Here is a 22,521-nt window from a genome sequence, read left to right on the forward strand (position 1 = left end):
TACCTCAGCCCACCTGGAGCAAAGGAGAATGAAGAACACCAAAGACACAAGATAATTATGAGCCCAAGAGACAGAAAGGACCACGTAAACCAGAGACTCCATCAGCCCGAGAAGAACTAGATGGTGCGTGGCTATCACCAATGACTGCCCTGACAGGGAACACAAGAACAAAGGATCCCTGGTGGAGCAGGAGAAAAGTAGGATACAGAACTCAAATTCTAGTAAAAAAGACCAGACTTAATGCTCTGACTGAGACTGGAAGGACCCCAGAAGACGTGGCCCCCGGACTCTCTGTTAGCCCCAAACTGAAAACTATTTCTGAAGCCAACTCTTCAGACAAAGACTAGATTGGATTATAAGCTATAAAATGATACTGGTGGGGAGTGTGCTTCTTAGCTCGTGTAGACATATAGAACTATGTGGGCAGCTCCTGTCTGGAGGCGAGATGAGGAGGCGAGGGGGGGGACAGGAGCTGGTTGAATGGACATGGGAAATACAGGGTGGAGGGGAGCAGTATGCTGTCACTTTATAGGGAGAGCAACTAGGGTCACATAACAATATGTGTATAAGTTTTTGTATGAGAAACTGACTTGAATTGTAAACTTTCACTTAAAGCACAATAAAACAAAAAACAAAAAAATCCCATTGCTGTCAATTCCAACTCATAGCGACCTTATAGGACAGGGTAGAATGGCATCATTGCGTTTCCAACGAGCAGCTGGTGGACTCGAACCGCCAACCTTTGTTTAGCAGGCGAGCTCCTAACCACTGTACCACCAGGCTCCGATGATATGATTGCACTTAGAGTAAATAGGTGCAAGGAAATCTACATTTCTCTTTACTGTGCCATCCTCAGAATTATTTTTAGCATTAGTACTTACATCTAACCTCATTTAAAATATATTTTTTACATGACTTAAAGAGATACCTAGAACTCAACAAAAGTAAAAATGAAATAAAGAATTAAAAAAAAAAAATGGTACCCAGTTACCATCATCAACTGCTCTAGCAGGGATCACAACAGAGGGTCCTGGACAGAGTGGGAGAAAAATGTAGAATAAATTTCAAATTCACAAAAAAGAAAAAAAGAAGAAAAGACCAGGCTTGCTGGTCTGACAGAGACTGGAGAAACCCCAAGAGATGTGGCCTCCAGACACCCTTTTAACTCAGTTCTGAAGTTGTTCCTAAGGTTCACCCTTCAGCCAAAGATTAGACATGTCTATAGGGCCAACAATATCACACATGAGGGACATACTTCATAGTTCAATCATGTATACTAGACTAATTGGCACACCAGCCCAAAAGCAAAGACGAGAAGGCAGGAAGGTACGGGAAAACTGGGCAGATGGAAACAGGGAACCTGGGTGGAAAAGAGGAGAGTGTAGACACATTGTGGGTTTGGCAACCAAAGTCACAAAACAGTTCATGTATCAACTATTTAATGAAAAACTAATTTACTGTTTACTTTTATGTAAATCACAATTTTAAAAAAGGGGGAGGAGGGGTAAAGGGAAAGTCAAAGTGGCAAAAATTAATTCATAAAATTTGCACTGTAAGTCAGATAACATGGCTAGAGGTAGGTTACAAAAAACGACGTAGACAGAGCAAAGAGGGAAAAATGATCAGGTGTGATATTCACAGTTGAGTAACTGTTAACCAGTCCACTGCCAACTGAAAAGTTCAGTGGTTAGAACCCACCCAGTAACTTAGTGGGAGCAAGAACTGGCAATCTGCTTCAGTAAAGACTACAGCCAAGAAAACCCTATGACGCAGTCCTACTCTGTCACATAGGGTCGCTCTGAGTTGGAATTGACTCAATGGCACCCAGCAACGATATCAGATAAAAACAAGCATGTTGGAAAAACACTTTTGTTGCATCCCATCCATTCTCTGAGCTCACAGATACCTTATTTAAACCTCTTATTAACTTGAGTTATCTTTGCCCCTTACCAGACCATAAGTTCCATGAAGACAGAAGCCTTAGCTTATCTTTGTAGAACACTGTGCCTCACACGCGATAGCACTTTCATAAAATGTTTGCACAATGAATTAAATGATTAAACTTTAAGATGTATGCCAAAAGAAAGAAGCTTGTTTGGGAAGACTCTTCACTGATCAAAGCAAACTGGCTAGGAAGGCAGGCTGACTCATGAACTGTTATTAGGAAAAATGAAAGCTATAAGCGGATTCCCCTGTGTGTATAACCTGTGTGTATAGGAGCAATTATTATGGCAATACAGTATCATTTTCACATGAAGGCATAAGAATAGAGGTGTTGAAGATGATGGCTTGCCAAGAAGGGAGAAATTATTGAGTCCAGATTCTTTGTTCCAGAGATCTATCAACGTCTAAATCTCAATAGGATAACAATCTGAAGTCACTGGGAAAATGGTCTCCATTCACTCTTAAGCCAAGGGGTATACCAGATTTCAATTTATGAGTCTCCCGGTTACATAAGTGCCTTTAAGTGTATTTCCAACAATTTATAGTTCTGTCTTGCATTTATTATTGTACTCAAAGTTTATAAATATCTAGTCAAATTACTGTATTTGTAATATTCGACACAGTATTATTCTGGCTTTTAATTCCAGAACTTTTTGTAATGGTTATCTAAGTTGAGGTTACTTTGGGGATCTTACGCATATATTGATTCAGGAAGCGCTTGCTAAGCACTAACAGTGTGCCAGGCATTGTTAGTGACAAAGACAATGACAGAGACTTGACGCTATCAGTCATGGAGTCCGAAGTCAAGAGGTGAGAAATAACTACAGCAAATGGGGTAACCATGGTACTTAAAAGTATAAAAAAAAAATTTTTTTATAGTTATAAGTACCATGGGGTGGTACAGAGTTCATGAGGAGCTGGAGGTCATCAAAGAGGGTAGAGTTAACTTCTTGGGTGGATTAAGGGAAACATCATGGAGGAGGGGCAGTGGATCTGCTCTTAAGGAGTATGTAAGCTTTTGAATTCCTAGTAGAGGCAGCATATGAGCACAAGTCTGAAGATAAAGAAGTGTAAAATTGTTGGAAGGATGGAATTTAGGCTGAGCAGTCAAGTCAAATGAAGGAGTTTAGGCTCCACTATGTAGACAGTTCTGCAGGAAGGGAAAAAGAAGGGAAAGGGAACATTGAAATCTTGATGGAAGGGGTTGGCAAAATTAGTGTAACGCATGAAGAGAATTAACTGGATAGAGGTACACAAGGTGTGTACTTCATTCCAGTTCCTTTAAATGCACCCAGCAGAACAATGCCAACCAGAAGTCGGAGCACATTGTCCACAACACGAAAGTCCACAGAGACAGAAAATAGATTAGGGGTTTCCAGGGATGCGGGCGGGGGGCAGAGGAATAGGGAAGTGACTGCTCACTGCTACATAGTTTCTTTTTGGAATGATGAAAATGTTCTAGAATTAGAAAGTGGTGATGGTTTCTCAATCTTCCTTAATATACTAAAAGCCACTAAATTGTACGCTTTAAAATGGTGAATTTTAATGTGTTTAGACACTCTCTGTTCGTTAGTCTGCCTGGGTTTTGCACTGTGTTTTGATTTAGTATCTTGGACTCTGTTCGACATTTTATGTTCTCTTCAGATTAGCAATCCTGTTTTGTATCAAGGCTTGGAGAGTGGCCTTGCTCCAGCACACTACTTCAGCTGTTGTTGTTGTTATTCTTATTATCTCTATTATGGATAAAAAAAAAAAAGCCCTGCTTTAGCAGGTAAGGCACAGCCTAGCTGAGGATTGCCTTCACCTTGCTCCAAGCCTGACAAAGCAGGGGAATTGTGCAGGTCCCTTCAATTGGATTCAGAGAAACGGATTAGGCAGCATTTAAATACAGAGGTATTAGCTTCTAAGGAGTCCCTGGATGGTGCAAATGGTTAAGCACTTAACTACTAGCCGAAAGGTTGGTGGTTGGAGCTCATGCAGAGGTTCCTTGGAAGACAGGTCTGGAGATTACTTCTGAAAGGTCTCAGCCTTGAAAACCCTGTGCAGTAGTTCTACTTTGCCCACATGGAGTTGCCATGAGTCGGAACTGAATTGACTTGACAGCAACCACCACCAATAACAACCAATCAAAAGACTGGTGATTCAAACCCTCCCATAGGTACCTCAGTAGAAAGGCCTGGAAATCTTCTTCCAAAAGGTCTCAGCTATGAAAACCCTACAGAGTGCAGTTCTACTCTGACACAGATGGGTTCACCATGAATGGGAATTGATTCAGTGGCAGCTGGTTACTGGTTAAGCTTCCAAGGCTTAAGCTGTGATGGGTGGCAGTGAAAATGGAAAAGAAAGGGGGGAAGGAGAGAGGATCATGTGCAAGGAAGTGGTTACAGATTAGATCTGTGGCGAAGAGCAGCAAAAGAGGAATCATGTTTTGATTCCCAAGTGGCACAACTTCTTGCTATTTAATTCCTTAGAATTTCTGCTGGAGGGTTATATATTACGATGAAGCACTTTGCATGGTACCTGGCATCTACTAAGAGTTTGATACATTATAACAATTTTTGCTAGGATTTTGTGTTTTTGTTTTGACTTTACTTCTTCCAAAAAGGCTCTTGCTTCCAAGGCAGCTGGCTCATGATCGTCGTGATGGCCTGAGATTGGAATTACTATCCTTATTTTAGAAATAGGACAACTGAAGGTGAGGGATAGTCAACGACTCACTCAAGGTCACACATCTAATCAGTAACTGTGCGCTTTGCCTCCATGTTGGACTGCCTTTTTGTACAAAGGCAGAGCAGATCCTGTTAATGATAGGTCAAACTTGGGAGATCACAGGGGTAATAGAATATAGGTAATAGAATCTCATGAATGGAGATGAGAGCTTAAATGTAGAAATGAGGACAGTGAGAGTGCCAGGAAGAGCACGGTCAGCTAAGGAAATCTCTGCAAAAACAAGGCAGGTGAGAGCAAAAGCAAGATCAAGCTGTTGTGGATTTGGATTAACCCACAAACCAGCCAAGCAAGAAGAGAGGCAGGGCGCCTTTTCCAGATGCCAATGCCTGCCTGGAAGCTGGGATGGGGAAAGCTGAGAGTCCCTGGGAACCACAGCAGCCCAGGGAGAAAGGAGCCAAGTAGGGCAGATCTTCCAGCAAAGGTAATTCTGAAAATATTTTTTTTACTTTGTCTAACGTTTTCTTTTTTTAATTTTTATTGTGCTTTAACTGAAAGTTTACAAATCAAGTCAGTCTCTCACACAAAAACTTATACGCACCTTGCTTCCTACTCCCAACTGCTCTCTCTAATGAGAGTGCCCACTCCCTTCACTGTCTATTTTCGTGTCCATTTCGCCAGCTTCTAACCCCCTCTACCCTCTCATCTCCCCTCCAGGGAGGAGATGCCAACATAGTTTCAAGTGTCCACCTGATCCAAGAAGCTCACTCCTCACCAGCATCCCTCTCCAACCCATTGTCCAGTCCAATACATGTTTGAAGAGTTGCCTTTGGAATGGTTCCTGCCCTGGGCTAACAGAAGGTCTGGGGGCCATGACCACCGGGGTCCTTCTAGTCTCAGTCAGACCATTAAGTCTGGCCTTTTCACCAGAATTTGGGGTCTGCATCCCACTGTTCTTCCGTTCCCTCAGGGGTTCTTTGTTGTGTTCCCTGTCAGGGCAGCCATCGGTTGTAGCCAGGCACTATCTAGTTCTTCTGGTCTCAGGCTGATGTAGTCTCTAGTTTATGTGGCCCTTTCTGTCTCTTGGGCTCGTAATTAATTACCTTGTGTCCTTGGTTTTTTTCATTCTCCTTTGCTTCAGGTGGGTTGAAACCAGCTGATGCATCTTAGATGGCCTCTTGCTAGTGTTTAAGACCCGAGATGCCACCCTCCAAAGTGGGATCCAGAATGTTTTCTTAATAGATTTTATTATGCCAATTGACTTAGATGTCCCCTGAGACCATGGTCCCCAAAACCCGCCCCTGCTTTGCTGGACTTCGAAGCATTCAGCTTGTTCAGGAAAATTCTTTGCTTTTGGTTTAGTCCAATTGTGCTGACCTCCCCTGTATTGTGTGTTGCCTTTCCCTTCAACTAAAGTAGTTCTTATCTACTATCTAATTAGTAAGTACCCTTCTCCCACCCTCCGTCCCTCCCCCCTCTCGTTACCATCAAAGAATATTTTCTTCTCTGTTTAAACTATTTCTTGAGTTCTTAGAATAGTGGTCTTATACAATATTTGTCCTTTTGCAATTGACTAATTTCACTCAGCATAATGCCTTCCAGATTCCTCCATGTTATGAAATGTTTCACAGATTCATCACTGTTCTCTATCCATGCATAATATTCCATTGTGTGAATGTACCACAATTTATTTATCCATTCATCCACTGATGGGCATCTTGGTTGCTTCCATGTTTTTGCTATTGTAAACAGTGCTGCAATAAACATGGGTTTGCATATATCTGTCCATGTAAAGGCTCTTATTTCTCTAGGCTATATTCCAAGGCATGGGATTGCTGGATGGTATGGTAGCTCTATTTCTAGCTTTTTAAGGAAGTGCCAAATCAATTTCCAAAGTGGTTGTACCATTTGACATTCCCACCAGCAGTGTAGAAGTGTTCCAATCTTTCCATAGCCTCTCCAACATTTATTATTTTGTGTTTTTTGGATTAATGCCAGCCTTGTTGGGTGAGATGAAACCTCATTGTAGTTTTGATTTGCATTTCTCTAATGACTAATGATCGTGAGCGTTTCCTCGTGTATCTGTTAGGTACCTGAATGTCTTCTTCAGTGAAGTGCCTGTTCATATCTTTTGCCCGTTTTTTAATTGGGTTATTTGTCTTTTTGTAGTTGAGCTTTTGCAGTATCATGTAGATTTTAGAGATCAGGCGCTGATCAGAAACGTCATAGCTAAAAACATTTTCCCAGTCTGTACGTGATCTTTTTACTCTTTTGGTGAAGTCTTTGGATGAGCATAAGTGTTTGATTTTTAGGAGCTCCCAGTTATCTAGTTTTTCTTCTATATTCTTTAAAATGTTTTGTATACTGTTTATGCCATGTATTAGGGTTCCTAAGGTTGTCCCTATTTTTTCTTCAATGATCTTTATTGTTTTAGATTTTATATTTAGGCCTTTGATCCATTTTGAGCTCATTTTTGTGCATGGAGTGAGGTATGGGTCTTGTTTCATTTTTTTTGTAGATGGATATCCAGTTATGCCAGTACCATTTGTTAAAAAGACTGTCTTTTCCCCATTTAACTGTTTTGGGGCCTTTGTCAAATATCAACTGCTCATATGTGGATGGATTTATGTCTGGATTCTCAGTTCTGTTCCACTGGTCTATGTATCTGTTGTTGTACCAGTACCAGGCTGTTTTGACTACTATGGCAGTACAATAGGTTCTAAAATCAGATAGAGTAAGGCCTTCCACTTTGTTCTTCTTTTTCAGTAATGCTTTACTTATCCGGGGCCTCTTTCACTTCCATATGAAGTTGGTGATTTGTTTCTCCATCTCATTAAAGAATGCCTTGGGATTTGGACCAGAATTGCATTAAATGTATGGATCACTTTTGGTAGAATAGACATTTTTATAATGTTAAGTCTTCCTATCCATGAGCTGTTATCAGGTATATCAGTCTAGAAGTGCATTCACTTTTCTTGTATGAATTCAGCTTAGGTGTCCAGGTGGCTGATCATCAAGTGTGTGGTGCAGGCTGTGTCCTACAGTCTTAGAGAGGCAGAGGTGATTGGTGTAGGTACCGGTTTCTAGTTGCAGCAGGGGGTCACACTCTGAACAAGGCAGGGGGCTGAGAATCATCCCACACATGTCTCTGAGGAAAGCGTGTCCCTGTTCCCTGGAGTGTACAGGTGGGTGGGTTCTGGAGACAGACCATGGGCACCCAGTGTTTTTGGTTGTAAGGACTGAGAGGTATCAGTTATCCTTGGACCCCTATCTTGGGTGGCTGGGTGACCTGAGTGGAGCTACCAGTCCTTAGGCCCCTGATGTGGGTAGGTGAGGACCCTGTTCAATAGGCAAAGCAATGTCAAACATCAAACACCCACCTCTCTGCTGCACAGCTGAAATGGTTAGAGTCTGCCAACAAGGGCCTATTCTCCTGAAATAGGCCCACACAGGTCCATGCAGAGGGGAAAGGTACTCGAAGTCCACGGACCCTTTATGCCTGGAGAAGAGCTGCTTCTGTCCTGAGCTCCCCCAGTTAGTGGAGCTGGCAAGTTATCTCTTCCCCTAGTTGCAAATTTATTCCTTCTCCAAGGCCAGGAGGATGGTTCTTGGCACTCACCCAGCCCTATCTCAGGCACAGAAAGGTCAGCTGCTGAAGCCAGCTTCGGGGGGGGAGGGGTGGGAACAGTAAAATACACATAAGTACTTAGCTTTTGCCAAGAGCACCATTCTCAGGTTCCAGAGGTGTGAGTAGGCTGGCTGGCTGGCTGCTTCTTCCTGAGGAAACCCCAGCTGAATGCTAGTACCAGTCTGCCACTGCCTCTCCAGGAATGGTGCCTGAGGGCTCCCCGCAATTCAGGCCTGATAACTCCTCTCCGCTTCTGAACCGTCTCTTTCTCCCCTGCCTTTTATATTCAGGGCTCCTATCTTGTTATAAATATACTCGTTTCACTTGTTTTTTTCTGGTCTTTGTTGTAAAGAGGGCTCGCTGGAAGAGTCTTTCTATTCCGCCCTCTTGGCTCTGCCTCTCTGGAAGTATGTTTTTACCTGTTACCACTGTGACTTGTCTTGCAGCTTCATCATCAGGCACAGAAAACAGGAAAGCCATTTAAAATAAGGCTCATTTGCAAGGTGAGGACTCTGTACACTGAGCGATTGACTTTCACAGAACAACAGCCAACAGGTAATGATGGGTTACCGTCCCCCTACTGATCCCCAAACAGCCAGCATCTATTTTGTCCTAAAACCAATGTTCCCTTCTGATAAATTCCAATGTCACTTAATCATCTGATACTTTGTTGTATTTGTTATTAAGTGCTGTTGGGTCAGTTCTAACTCATAGTGTCCCAGCTCAGTTCCTCATCATCCTCACCATCTTAGCTATGTTTGAGCCCATTGTTGCATCTCCATTTCATTGAGGGTCTTCCTCTTTTTTTGCTGATGCTCTACTTTACCGAGCAATACCTGAGACTTCTCATTTATTATATAATATCACTAGCTATTCTTGTCGGAGTTAGCTTCGCACACTGGGTAACTACAGGTAAATGGAAGTACATACTTTACATACAGGTAAATGGAAATACATACTTTACAGTCAGGAGTTACTTTATCATCCATTTTAGAGCACCTCACTAAGCTCAAGACATGGATGTCAGTGTTCACAGTTGAGTTCAGTTAAATTGAATTTTGTTATGGAAATTTGAGAATTTCCTGCCTGTAACTAAAAAAGAAAAAGAAACTCGAGCACTGCCTTTTCCATTGTGTTGAAACACCTTTGGAGTAAGGGTGCAAGATGCTACATGGTCTAAAGAAATACTGAAACGGCACCCTACTCAGTTGTGATATTGTGTTTTCTTTTTCTAAGATACCTTTAACTGCGTTGTGGACTGAAAGCACAAAAAACCCCAAAGGCATCAAGGAAAAGCAAGAACAGTCTGCTAGTACTGTCAAAGCCCTGGTGGCACAGTGGCTAAGAGCTGGGCTGCTAACCAAAATGTCAGCAGTTCAAATCCATCAGCTGCTCCTTGGAAACCCTATGGGGCAGTTCTACTCTGTCCAAAGGATTGCTATGAGTAGGAATCGACTCAATGGCAAGATGGCAAAGGGTTTAGTATTCTCTGCTAGCTTCCTTAGTGAAATTGCCATATTTGACAGATGCAACTAGCTTAAGTAAAGTTGCATATTTTGAGTCCTCTGTTTAAGCAGTTTCCTCTTCTTAAGCTAGTTGCACCTGTGAAATAAGGCAATTTCTGTCCTCAGAAGGAAATGAGGAATTGCATACCAAAAGCTAATGAAAGAAAACACAGTTTTCCTAGGGTTGGTGCTTCTGTGAAAAGGGAAATGGCAGATACTCAAACTAAGGGAGCAGACAGCAGGGACAGAACCTCCCTCCCTGCCTGCCTGTTGAAGTCAGCAGACAGCACACCTGCTGGACAAGCTGCCCCTGCCAAGCTGAGTAGCACAGCTGCAAAGACGCTGCTGTTGGCCTCTGCTGAGCCTTGTCTGTCTTCAGGGATGGAGCCCCTCCCAAGACAAGTTCAACCAGGTTCTTTGGCAGCCGAAGTCTACATGGGCCCTGCTGGGAGCGGTGGAGAAAAGTGAGCTGTACATGCATGGAAATATTTAGATCTGGGATGTAAACTGCAGGAAAATATTTACTCTGTTTGTTTTAACACCACAGAGGTTGGGATCCAGGGAATCTTCAGAGAAGCACCAAAAGCTCCAGCCAATGCACCGATTTAACAATTTGATCAGTGACAAAAGGGCATCCTGTTTCACTAGTCTGAAGTTAAATAGCATGTTTCCAATGTATTAGCATGTCTGCCTCATCTGTTTATAGAATCTTTGGGGATGATGGTGGTATTATTCTGCCCAACATAAACTGTAGACCAACTCTCGATGGCCTACATAAATAGAAGTGTATTTCTTATGTCAGGGATCAATGCTAGGATTTATGCTGGGGCAGTCTTCCAAGTCACTGTTCAGGGACCCAAATTCTTTCTATTCTCTGGCTATACCCTCCTATAGGGCCTCAAAATCTCTCCATTCAGTCAACATAATGGAGAAAGAGAGTGAGGCTTTTGTGTGTACGGTTTTATAGCCCAGGTCTCGAAGTAGTAAACAGGTTTTCCACCCATATTCCATTGGCAAGAATGGGAATTCCAGAGCACTTGATTGTGCTCATGAGGAATCTGTATGTAGATGAAGAGACAGTTGTTTGAACAGAACAAGGAGATACTGCATGGTTTAAAGTCAGGAAAGGTGTTCATCATGGTTGTATCCTTTCACCACACCTATTCAATCTCTATGCTGAGAAAATAATCCGAGAAGTTGGACTATATGAAGAAGAATGGGGCATCAGAATTGGAGGAAGACCCATTAACAACCTGTGTTATACAGATGATGCAACCTTGCTTGTTGAAAGTGAAGAGGACTTGAAGCACTTACTAATGAAGATCAAAGACCACAGCCTTCAGTATGGATTACACCTCAACATAAAGAAAACAAAAATCCTCACAACTGGACCAATAAGCAACATCACAATAAACGGAGAAAAGACTGAAGTTGTCAAGGATTTCATTTTACTTGGATCCACAATCAACAGCCATGGAAGCAGCAGTCAAGAAATCAAAAGATGCATTGCGCTGGGCAAATCTGCTACAAAAGACCTCTTTAGAGTGTTGAAAAGCAAAGATTTCACCTTGAAGACTGAAGTGCACGTAACCCAAGCCATGGTATTTTCAATTGCAACATATGCATTTGAAAGCTGGACAATGAATAGGAAGACCTAAGAAGAATTAAAGCCTTTGAATTGTGTTGGCGAAGAATATTGAATATACCATGGACTGCCAAAAGAATGAACAAATCTGTTTTGGAAGAAGTAAATCAGAATTCTCCTTAAAAGCAAGGATGGCGAGAATGCATCTTACATACTTTGGACATGCTGTCAGGAGGGACCAGTCCGTGAAGAAGGACATCATGCTTGGTAAACTACAGGGTCAATGAACAAGAGGAAGACCCCCAATGAGATGGACTGACACAGTTGCTGCAATAATGAGTGCAAGCATAGCAATGATTCTGAGCATGGCACAGGACCAGGTAGTGTTTAGTTCTGTGGTATACAGGGTTGCTGTGAGTTGGAACCAACTTGACAGCACCTAAGAACAACAATAAGAACATTCCATTGGGATTACTCAGTTATATAGTCACACCTTAGTACAGTGGAAGTTGGGAAATGTATTCTAAAGAAACAAAATGTATTTGATGAAGAACTAGTCAGCTTTTGCCCAGTCTGTCCCTCTGCATCCTTTCTACTATACATGGAAAACACTTGCCCTTTCTCAAGGCCCCCACCAGTCCTTGCCTCAAGCTTAAATTCTAGGATCCTTAGGTGATGTTCAGACCTCTAAATCAGGACTGAAGGAGATTTCTTGAACTTAAGAGTTAAAAAGAAAAATTATATGCTTTCTGACACACACCCCCCCACACACAAATCCACACTCAATATCCAGTGGTGATGCCAGTGGTCCAGCTGGCCCAAGCTCATGATGACCTGGTCTTGTGCCATACCCATGCTCTTTTGCAGATCAGACTATTGTGATCCATATGGTTTTCACTGGCAGATGTTTAGAAGTAGGTCACCAGGCATTAGTTCCTAGCCTGTCTTAGCCTGAAAGCTCTGCTGAAACCTTTTCAGCACCATGACAACTTGCAAGCCTCCACTGATAGATGGGTAGTCGCTTCGCCTGAGGTGCGTTGGCCAGGAATTGAACCTAGGTCTCCCGCATGGAAGACAAGACATAAACAATATTTTAAACTCACATCTTAAAAAGGAAAGAATGAGAGACACACAGGAGTCATTAAACCCCAAAACCAAACCCGTTGCTGTCGAGTTGATTCTGACTCATAGCAACGCTATAGGACAGGGTAGCACTGCCCCATAGAGTTTCCAAGGAGCACCTTTTGGATATGAACTGCCAGCCTTTTAGTTAGCAGCCGTAGCACTTCACCAGGGTTTCCCAGGAGTCATTGATCCATAGAATTTTGAAATACTGCTAGGCAGATATTTTGAAGACCCCTTATACGGAAAGTTCTTTAGTTAGCCCCTAATTCTGCTCTCTAAGACCTTCCCTCTCCATTGTTCTCCATGATACTTGGCTTAGGCCTCTGGGAGGTTCTTCTTTGTCCACTATCCCCCAGGGCTTTCCTAAAGTGGGTGTTGGACACTCTCCTTGCCATTGGGGAAAATTGGGAGACTGCTAAGTAATCTTAAGGCCCAAGCAGCTGGCATTTTTAGTCCATCCTCCTGGTGTCTTTGGTGAAATAATTGTCTCCAAAACAAATTGGTTTTTTAATCTTTTCGTTTCTAGTCAATTCCATGTGTCAGCAACTATATTTGAAGTTCTTTCATAGTGATACTTCTTAAACCTGTTTTATTTTTGGCTGCCTCACCCGCCCCCCTTCATGCCTCCTTAAAACTGTCTGAATCAATATGTTTAAAGAACATACCCTTGTTATGTTCTGTATCTTAGGATTCTATTGTTTTCTTTGTTAAGAATCTTATTGGGTCATTGTCATTCAAAGACTTTTTTCAATATTATCTGGGATGCAGAAGTGGTTTGGTTTTCCAATCCTAAAAATTGTTGATCTCTAGATCTGATATCCACCTTGATTTCTACCTCTAAACAAGCCAGTTTTGGTGTGTGCTCATCTCTTTCTTGTAATATCTCACTAAGGGCAGCCAATAGCAGCAAACAGATATTACCACTCTCATTTTACCAACTTTTTGTCCAAGAACTACAGGCTCAACAGGCATATGGTTTGGTCTGCCTTTCTATTTAGTGGTTAATAGTTCTACCATATGTTTTTGCCAAGAAATAACAAGGACTGGACCTCCATCTTTCTAGGCTCAGGTATCAGTTTCTCTACTTCTTACTAACTGACCAGTAAGCCAATGCCACAAATTTACGATTTGTGCTATGTGAGCACCCCACTTCAGAGTACCAATTTCAAAATTAGTTAAGGTAACTTTAGCTACTGTGGCAAATAAACCCTGTAATCTCAGAGCTTGAGTGCTATGATGATTTATTTCCGACTCATATCGTTGTCCACAGTGGGTGTTCCTGATCAGGCATCTTTCTCTGTGGTCATTTAAGGATTCAAGTTTCTTACATCTTGTGGTTCTGCTTTTTTCTAGATTCTTAGGCTCATCTCCTCTCAGAGACACATGGGGAAAGAGAGCAAGGATCTCTTGTGGGACTTTGTTTGAACTGGGCCTGAAACTAGTGTCATTTCTGCCCACATTTCATTGGCCAGAATTAAGTCACATGGTTACATCTAATCGCAAAGGGTAATGGGAAATGTATTCTCACTGTGTGTGCCAATGGGAAAAGACGATGGATTTTGGTGAATATGTGCAGTCTCTGCCACACTAAAACTAAAAAAGCCGTTGCCACTGAGTTGATTCCAACTCATAGCAACTCTATAGGACAGAGTAGAACTGCCTCATAGGGTTTCTAAAGAGTGACCAGTGGATTCAAACTGCCGACCTTTTTGGTCAGCAGCCAAGTTCTTAACCACTATACCACCAGGGCTACTATCACACTAAAGGACACAGAATTTAGTATATGGGAACAAGTGCACTTATGTTTTACAGTGTTGCTTAGGGTTCTATGAAATGTTATTGATAGTCATTGAACATTTAGTGACAAAAGCACTGTTGATAGTATGATACTTATATATATAAGGAACTGAAGATATCGAGGTGTTCAAAGTACTGTAGATCAGAAGTCATTCGTTTATTCAAAAACATCATTGACTATCTACCATGTATTAGAAGGAGCCCTGGTGGTACAGTGGTTAGGCACTCAGCTGCTAACTGTAAGGTTGGCAGTTCGAATGTAGCCAGTGTCTCTGCAGAAGATCTGTTCCGGTAAAGATTACAGCCTAGAAAACCTTATGAGGCAGTTCTTCTCTGTCATATGGGATCACTATGAGTTGAAATGGACTTGATGGCACCTAACAACAAGAACCACTGCAACAATCTACCATGTGTTAGGAGCTAGGCAAATAAGCATCAATAGGATAAATCGTCCTCAAAAAGCCTTCAGTATTCCCAGGGAGGAGAAACATTTAACAAATAACTAAAATACAATGCTTTAAGTACTATATTAAAATAATCTTAAGTGTGTTAGAGAAATACGGAAAAGGGAACTATTATGTCCTGCTTTTACAGAAAGTAAACAGCTACAGTGAGGAAATAGTCAACAGTTACTAAGGATGCCCTTCCCTTTTGTTATTGTTGTTCTGTTTTGTCGTGTAAAAGTACTATCTCATTAAGTAAGGAAGACTTTACCAGTAGGGAGTTATTAAAATGCTGAACATTCTGCCCTAAAAAAGTAAAAATTAAAGGTGTTTAAAAAGGTCCATCGTTCATCTACTTCAAGGCTTGGGGGAAGGGATCTAGGAATTTTACAATGCATAATAATATTTAAAGTAAGGAAATCAGCAAAGCCATTCTTTTTTCCCCCTCTTGTGGTTGCCATTGTTGACGTTGAAGAGTAACTGGAATGGGTAAGTTAAATGGTCAAAAGTTTGTTTTAGAGATGCCTGCAATATGCCACTTGGGCAACCTCCCATGACGCTAGGTCCCGGTTGGGTCTGATGAAGGCAGGCATTCATTAAGCCTCTCACCACCAGCAGTTGGAACCCATTCACTTCATGCGAGTAGACAACCACAAGTATTTCATTCCATATATCAGTACCAGAAGCTAGGAGCATGGAATGCACACAGTATGCTTTGAACCTCGTAATTGTTCCTTATAATAATAAATTTTTACATTTGAACCTGTGAGTTATCAAGGAAAAAGAAACAGAAAGCCACTTTGGTTAAAGGACAGACTTAAAATAACAGGAATTATGGAGATGGAAAAATACCACTTTCTTTTGTTGGCCTAAGGATTTATGTTTGGGGAAAATATGATTCAGAGGTGATGGCCTTTCTTGGACATTAACAAACTGTTGAGCAGCTTGTGTCCCTGACGATGGGTGGTGTGTAAATTCTAATAGGGAGGGACTGTGGCAGAAAAAAGAGAGCTGAGCTCAGGCATCTTGATACTTAGAAAAAGAGACACTTTGGATTCTTTTTATAAGGAAAAATCTCTTCAGTCTTTACCAGAGAGTGAGAACAATTCTGTGCTTTAAACTAGAATGTGAATATTGCTAAAAGTTATACAGCTTCACAAACAACAGGATTTTCCTGGTGAAGCTTTTATACTCAACTCATGCTTATCAAACTCTGAGCCTTAAACAAATAAACTCCAGATGGAAGAAACAATCAAACATTTAAACATTAGACATTCCAAGATAAAAGACTGAAAAAAAAAAGACATTTTTGTTTCAAATTTACAAAGTAGAGAAATTCAAAGTAAATGTTGACAGTTGGAGTTTTAATACGTTTTAAAATTTTCTTATGTAAAAAAAAAATTATACAAAAGCCAACCCACAGATTATAGCAATAATTGCATCTTATATAGAGAAAAGGGTTCATTTCTATAATGCCTCATGCAAATTTATAAGAAAATAATTAACTAATAGAGACACTGGCAAATGTTACAACTAAGTTAAAAGTGAGCAAATAAATACAGTAGACATGCAAATGAAAAACATTCAACTATGCTAATAATAAAAAAAGCCATTAAGTTGAGGTTGCTTTTCACCTATTAAGCTATTAAAAACATCAAATGAGAATTTCCTAAGCTAGGAAGAGCATTATGGAGCTCATTCTTCTTAATTTCTGACAGCGGTGTCACTAGGTTTAGTGTCGCCCAGTGTGGTAACTCATGGTATCGTCCTTCCCCACCCCCCCATGGTGGACATCATCCCATACCAGATCATACAGAATCCTTAGTAATGTTTATTATCAGTTTTAGTTATCGAATAATATGCAACAAATATAGTTGTAAATTGCTTAAATATGGATACTAACAAAATTGTTTTGTGAAATCTTTCTACATTGAATTACAACATTATTAGCAACTGAAAGGAAGCCTTTTTTGATTTTTCTCTTTCTTTTCCTTTAATTACTACTTCATTCTCAAAAAAGTTATTGATATAGGTTCACAAATACTGTTGTTGTTGTTGTTAGGTGCTATCTAGTCGGTTCCGGCTCATAGGGACCCCATGTACCACAGAACAAAACACTGCCCGGTCCTGTGCCATGCTCACAATTGTTATGTTTAAGTCCATTGTTGCAACCACTGTGTCAATCAATTTCGTCGAGGGTCTTCCTCTTTTTTGCTGACCTTCTACTTTACCAAGCATGATGTCCTTCTCCAGGGACTGGTCCCTCCTGATAACATGTCCAAAGTATGTGAGATGTAGTCTCGCCATCCTTGCTCCTAAGGAGCATTCTGGTTGTACTACTTCTAAGACAGATTTGTTCGTTCTTTTGGCAGTCCACGGTATAATTCAATATTCTTCACCAACACCACAGTTCAAAGGTCTCAATTCTTCTTCAGTCTTCCTTATTCACTGTCCACCTTTCACATGCATATGAGGCTATTGAAAACACCATGGCTTGGGTCAGGCGCACCTTAATCTTCAAGATGATGTCTTTGCTTTTCAACACTTTAAAGAGGTCTTTTGTAGCAGATTTGCCCTGTGCAATGCATCTTTTGATTTCTTGACTGCTGCTTCCATGGCTGTTGATTGTGGATCCAAGTAAAATGAAATCCTTGTCAACTTCAGTCTTACCTCCGTTTCTCATGATGTTGCTTATTGGTCCAGTTGTGAGGATTTTTGTTTTCTTTGTGTTGAGGTGTTATCCATACTGAAGGCTGTGGTCTTTGATCTTCATTAGTAAGTGCTTCAAGTCCTCTTCACTTTCAACAAGCAAGGTTCTATCACCTGCATTACTCAGGTTGTTAACTCAGGTCCTCCAATCTTGATGCCCTGTTCTTCATATAGTCCAGCTTCTCGGATTATTTGCTCAGCATAGAGATTGAATGGTATGGTGAAAGAATACAACCCTGATGCACACCTTTCCTGACTTTAAACCGTGCAGTATCCCCTTGTTCTGCCCAAACAACTGCTTCTTGATCTATGTACAGGTTCCTCATGAGCACGCTTAAGTGTCCGGGAATTCCCATTCTTCACAATGTTATCCATAATTTGTATGATCCACACAGTCACATTCCTTTCCATAGTCAATAAAACACAGGTAAACATCTTTCTGATACTCTCTGCTTTCAGCCAGGATACATTGGACATCAGCAATGGTATCCCTGGTTCCACATCTTCTTCTGAATCCGGCCTGAATTTCTGGCAGTTTCTTGTTGATACGCTGCTGCAGCTGCTTTTGAGTGATCTTCAGCAAAATTTTACTTGAGTGTGATATTAATGATATTGTTCAATAATTTCTGCATTTGGTTGGATCACCTCTCTTGGGAATGGGCATAAATATGGATCTCCTCCAGTAAGTTGGCCAGGTAGCTGTCTTCCTAATTTCCTGGCATAGATGAGTGAGCACTTCTAGCACTGCATCTGTTTGTTGAAACATCTCAATTGGTATTCCGTCCATTCCAGGAGCGTTGCTTTTCACCAATGCCTTCAGAGAAGGTTGGACTTCTTTCTTCAGTACCATTGATTCTAGATCATATGCTACCTCTTGAAATGGCTGAATGTCGACCTTTTTGGTATAATGACTCTGTATATTCCTCCACCTTCTTTTGATGCTTCCAGTGTCATTTAGTATTTTCCCCATAGAATCCTTCACTATTGCAACTAGAGGGTTGAGTTATTTTCTTCAGTTCCTTCAGCTTGAGAAATGCCTAACGTGTTCTTCCCTTTTGGTTTTCCATCTCCAGGTCTTTGCACAGATCATTACAATAATTTACTTTGTCTTCTCGAGACGCCCTTTGAAATCTTCTGTTCAGTTCTTTTACCTCATTATTTCTTCCATTTGCTTTAGGTACTTAACATTCCAGGGCAAGTTACAGAGTCTCTTGTGACATACATTTTGGTCTTTTCTTTCCTTCCTCTCTGTTTAATGACCTCTTGCTTTCTTCATGTATGATGTCCTTGAAGTCATTACATAACTTGTCTGGTCTTCGGTCCTTAGCGTTCAACACATCAAATCTAACCTTGACATGGTCTCTAAATTCAGGTGGGATATGCTCAAGGTCATACTTTGGCTCTCATCGACTTGTTCTAATTTTCCTCAGTATCAACTTGAACTTGTATATGAACAATTGATGGTCTGATCCACAACTGGCCCCTGGCCTTGTTCTGACTGATGATATTGACCTTTTCCATCATCTCTTTCCACAGATGTAGTCCATCTGATTCCTGTGTATTCCTTTGGTGAGCTCCACGTGTATAGTCACTGTTTTTGTTGAAAAAATGTATGTGTAATGAAGAAGTCATTGGTCTTGCAAAATGCTATCATGCAATCTCTGGCAATGTTTCTATCACCAAGGCCATATTTTCCAACTACCGATCCTTCTTCTTTGTTTCCAACTTTTGCATTCCAATCACCAGTAATTATGAATGCATCCAGATTGCATGTTCAGTCAATCTCAGACTGTAGAAGCTGGTAAAAATCTTCAATTTCTTCATCTTTGGCCTCAGTGCCACAATATTGTAGGTAAAACAGCAGAGAATTTGACAATATCAGCAACTACAAAAACACCAGCAGCAGTAAAAACAGCAGCGTGTGCTTGTAGTACATGCAGACAAAACCACATGATTCCAGTGTCATTGTAATTGGGCAATAATAACAGCTCTTACTGGAGTGCATTAAACCCACCCCCAGTGCCGCTGAGTTGATTCCGACTCATGGTGACCGTACAGGACAGAGTAGAACTGTCCCGCAGGATTTGAACTGGAAGGTTCAAAAAGTAGATTAGCATGGAATTTTAGCCTTGTAGGTATGTTAGGTATATTGATACATGTGAGCTGGGCTTATGAAAAATGTTTTTGTTGTTATAACTAACTACAGGAGTATTTTTATAAAAAATAATAAATTTCTACCAAAACACTGCACACAAATTTTATTGTCATTTTGGTGTCTCCCCCTCTGATAGTATCACCCACTGCTGTATACCAGTAGTTGCTGAAGATGCTATAAAAGGATAAAAAATGTTTTGTAATGCAACTTGAAAATTCATATACATGTTGATCAAAGGAGCTGGGTTCCTGGGGATAAAACTGTGAAATGTTTCTCACAATTATTTTCTTTGTATTTTTCTTTCACAACAGTTTTTATTTTTTAAAGTGCTGTGTTGAATGTTCCTCCCTATCTTTGGACGATTTCTGGTAAATGCATTCTCAGGTATACAAAAGTCCAGTTTGAGCTTAAAAACAAAAGAAAACAAACCATAAAAAAAAAAAAAATCCTTCACTGTCTCATCATATTTAAAGCTTCTTCCTTGATCTCCTGACTTGAAGCTCAGAAATCTATAGTAGGGAAGGTAGGAGTTTCCACCATAGTTTTCCATTCTTCCTCCCTCACCCACTATGTTGTCACTGGCCCCTCCTTAGTGATGTAGGGTCAGAGAGGAGAAATAGGGTCTTAAAAGATATTTCTCAATTGGTTCAGTTGTAATCTAGGACCAGCGCTCTCTCATTGAGGCAGATACTCAAATTTTGGTTTCTGTTCCTTGGGGTATTTTGTAGGTTCTCTTTTTTTTTTTTTTTCTTTTTTCAGAGCACCCACAGTGCTGTTTACTGACATGGGTGATGCACCAACTGGCTGGCTGTGTGCAACATTCATCTTGTAATCTGACTCTAGGAAAGCTGGTAAATTTCCATTAGTCCTTAAACTAGCCCAGGATGGATTTAGCCCATTCTGCATACACAGAAGGGCCAGCTTTGATGGCTAATTGGCCTCATCAGAGGATGCAGAAACAGAGGGAATAAATCAGAGGGAAAATCACCACCTGGACCCTATTCTGAAGCTAGAGGTCTGACAAGAGCCACACCACCTCCTGTTTCCTGGCTACCTTCTAGAATTCTAGAATTTTCCCTCTACAGTACACCTGCTTGGCCACCATCTTGCTGCCCAAATTACATATAAGACCTACTTCCCAGTAGCTAGGGGAGCCAGATCTGAGGAACTTCCTCCCGGCTCCTTGCTCTGCGCATTGCAATAAAGTTACTTTCTCTTTCTCAAAGACTGGTGTCCAGATAATTGGCAAGTCTGAGCATGCCAGACAAGGACCCACCTTCTAGGGTTCAGTAAGAATCTTAATGTCTGTTTCTGGTGGTGATCGCACCATAGCCTCTCACTGTTGTGATCTCTAGTCTCTTGCAGGCAAATCAGCTAGGTGGTGCATACCTGGCTACCCTCTGTAGTGTCCACACTGTTCCAATTTCTCTCCTTGTTCAGCCATCAGGATTAATTCCAGCCAACCTTCTGCCTTTAACTTTTTTAAGTGAGAGTCAGTCTCGTTGTTTTCCAAATTCTTCACATACCAAGATCTAAGTTCTCTCACTTGGCCTGAAGTTGGTGAAGAAAGCTTAGAGAAAGGGAGAGAAGTGTTGGACATATTTACACGTTTCACAAAATTAATTATTAACTTTCCTAATGAATACTTAGCCTTTGTTATATAATAGAAGGTAGATAAGAAGCCCTACTGGCACAGTGGTTAAGTTCTCAGCTGCTAATGAGAAGGTCAGTAGTTCAAACCCACCAGCCTTTCCGTGGGACCTTTCTTTTCAGCTTTAGAATTGCAACCAAAACTGAGATAAAGGGGAAAAAAATCCTACTTATATTTTAGGAGCCCTAGTGATGCAACAGTTAAGTGCTCTGCTGCTAACCAAAAGGTTGTTGGTTCAAACTCACCCAGAGACTGCGTGGGGGAAAGACCTGGCAATCAGCTACCTGGCAATTTGCTTTGTAAAGATTACACCATAGAAAACCTCATGGGGCAGTTCCACCTTGCCACATGGGGTCACTATGAGTTGGAATGCAAAAACAACATACTTTATGCATTTGACAAAAATCTTAAAAAATGTCAAACCTTTTAACCAGGGCTTCAAACTAGTTCAAAATGGTTCAGTAATGGCTGATGTAAATATTGGCAACATATGCATTGCATAGCAACCAAATCTATTGTCCACGGGATTTTGAAGAGCTTAGCTGCTAACCAAAATGTTGCTGTTCGAATCCACCAGCTGCTTCATGGAAACCCTATGGGGCAGATCTACTCTTCCCTATAGGGTCACTAGGAGTCAGAATCCACTTGACAACAACGGGTTTGGTTTAGTTTTGGTTTAAAAAACAATCAGCAGTGCCTTGCTCAAAGATGGCGGCTGACCGCACCACTTTGATTGTGTGTCGCTCTCCACAGTCCTGCCAATAATCCAATTTTTAGTTTGGATTCTGAAAATTTCAGGAGCCTGATGTGCTGGGAGTCTTCCTCTTTTCCGCTGACCCTGTGCTTTGCCAAGCATGATGTCCTTCTCCAGGGACTGATCCCTTCAGACAACATGTCCAAACTATATAAGATGCAGTCTCACCATCCTTGCTTCTAAGGAGCATTCTGGTTGTACTTCTTCCAAGACAGTTCTGTTTGTTCTTTTGGCAGCCCATGGTATATTCAATATTCTTTGCCAACACCATAATTCGAAGGCCTCAATTCTTCAGTCTTCCTTATTCATTGTCCAGCTTTCACATGCGTATGATGCGATTGAAAATACCATGGCTTGGGTCAGGCACACCTTAGTCTTCAAAGTGACATCTTTGCTCTTCAACACTTTAAAGAGGTCCTTTGCAGCAGATTTACTCAATGCAATGCGTATTTTGATTTCTTGACTGCCGCTTCCATGGCTGTTGATTGTGGATCCAAGTAAAATGAAATCCTTGACAGCTTCAATCTTTTCATTGTTTATCATGATGTTGCTTATTGG

Source organism: Elephas maximus, chromosome 19 (genome assembly GCF_024166365.1).
Source record: "Elephas maximus indicus isolate mEleMax1 chromosome 19, mEleMax1 primary haplotype, whole genome shotgun sequence".
Taxonomy (NCBI): Eukaryota; Metazoa; Chordata; class Mammalia; order Proboscidea; family Elephantidae; genus Elephas; species Elephas maximus.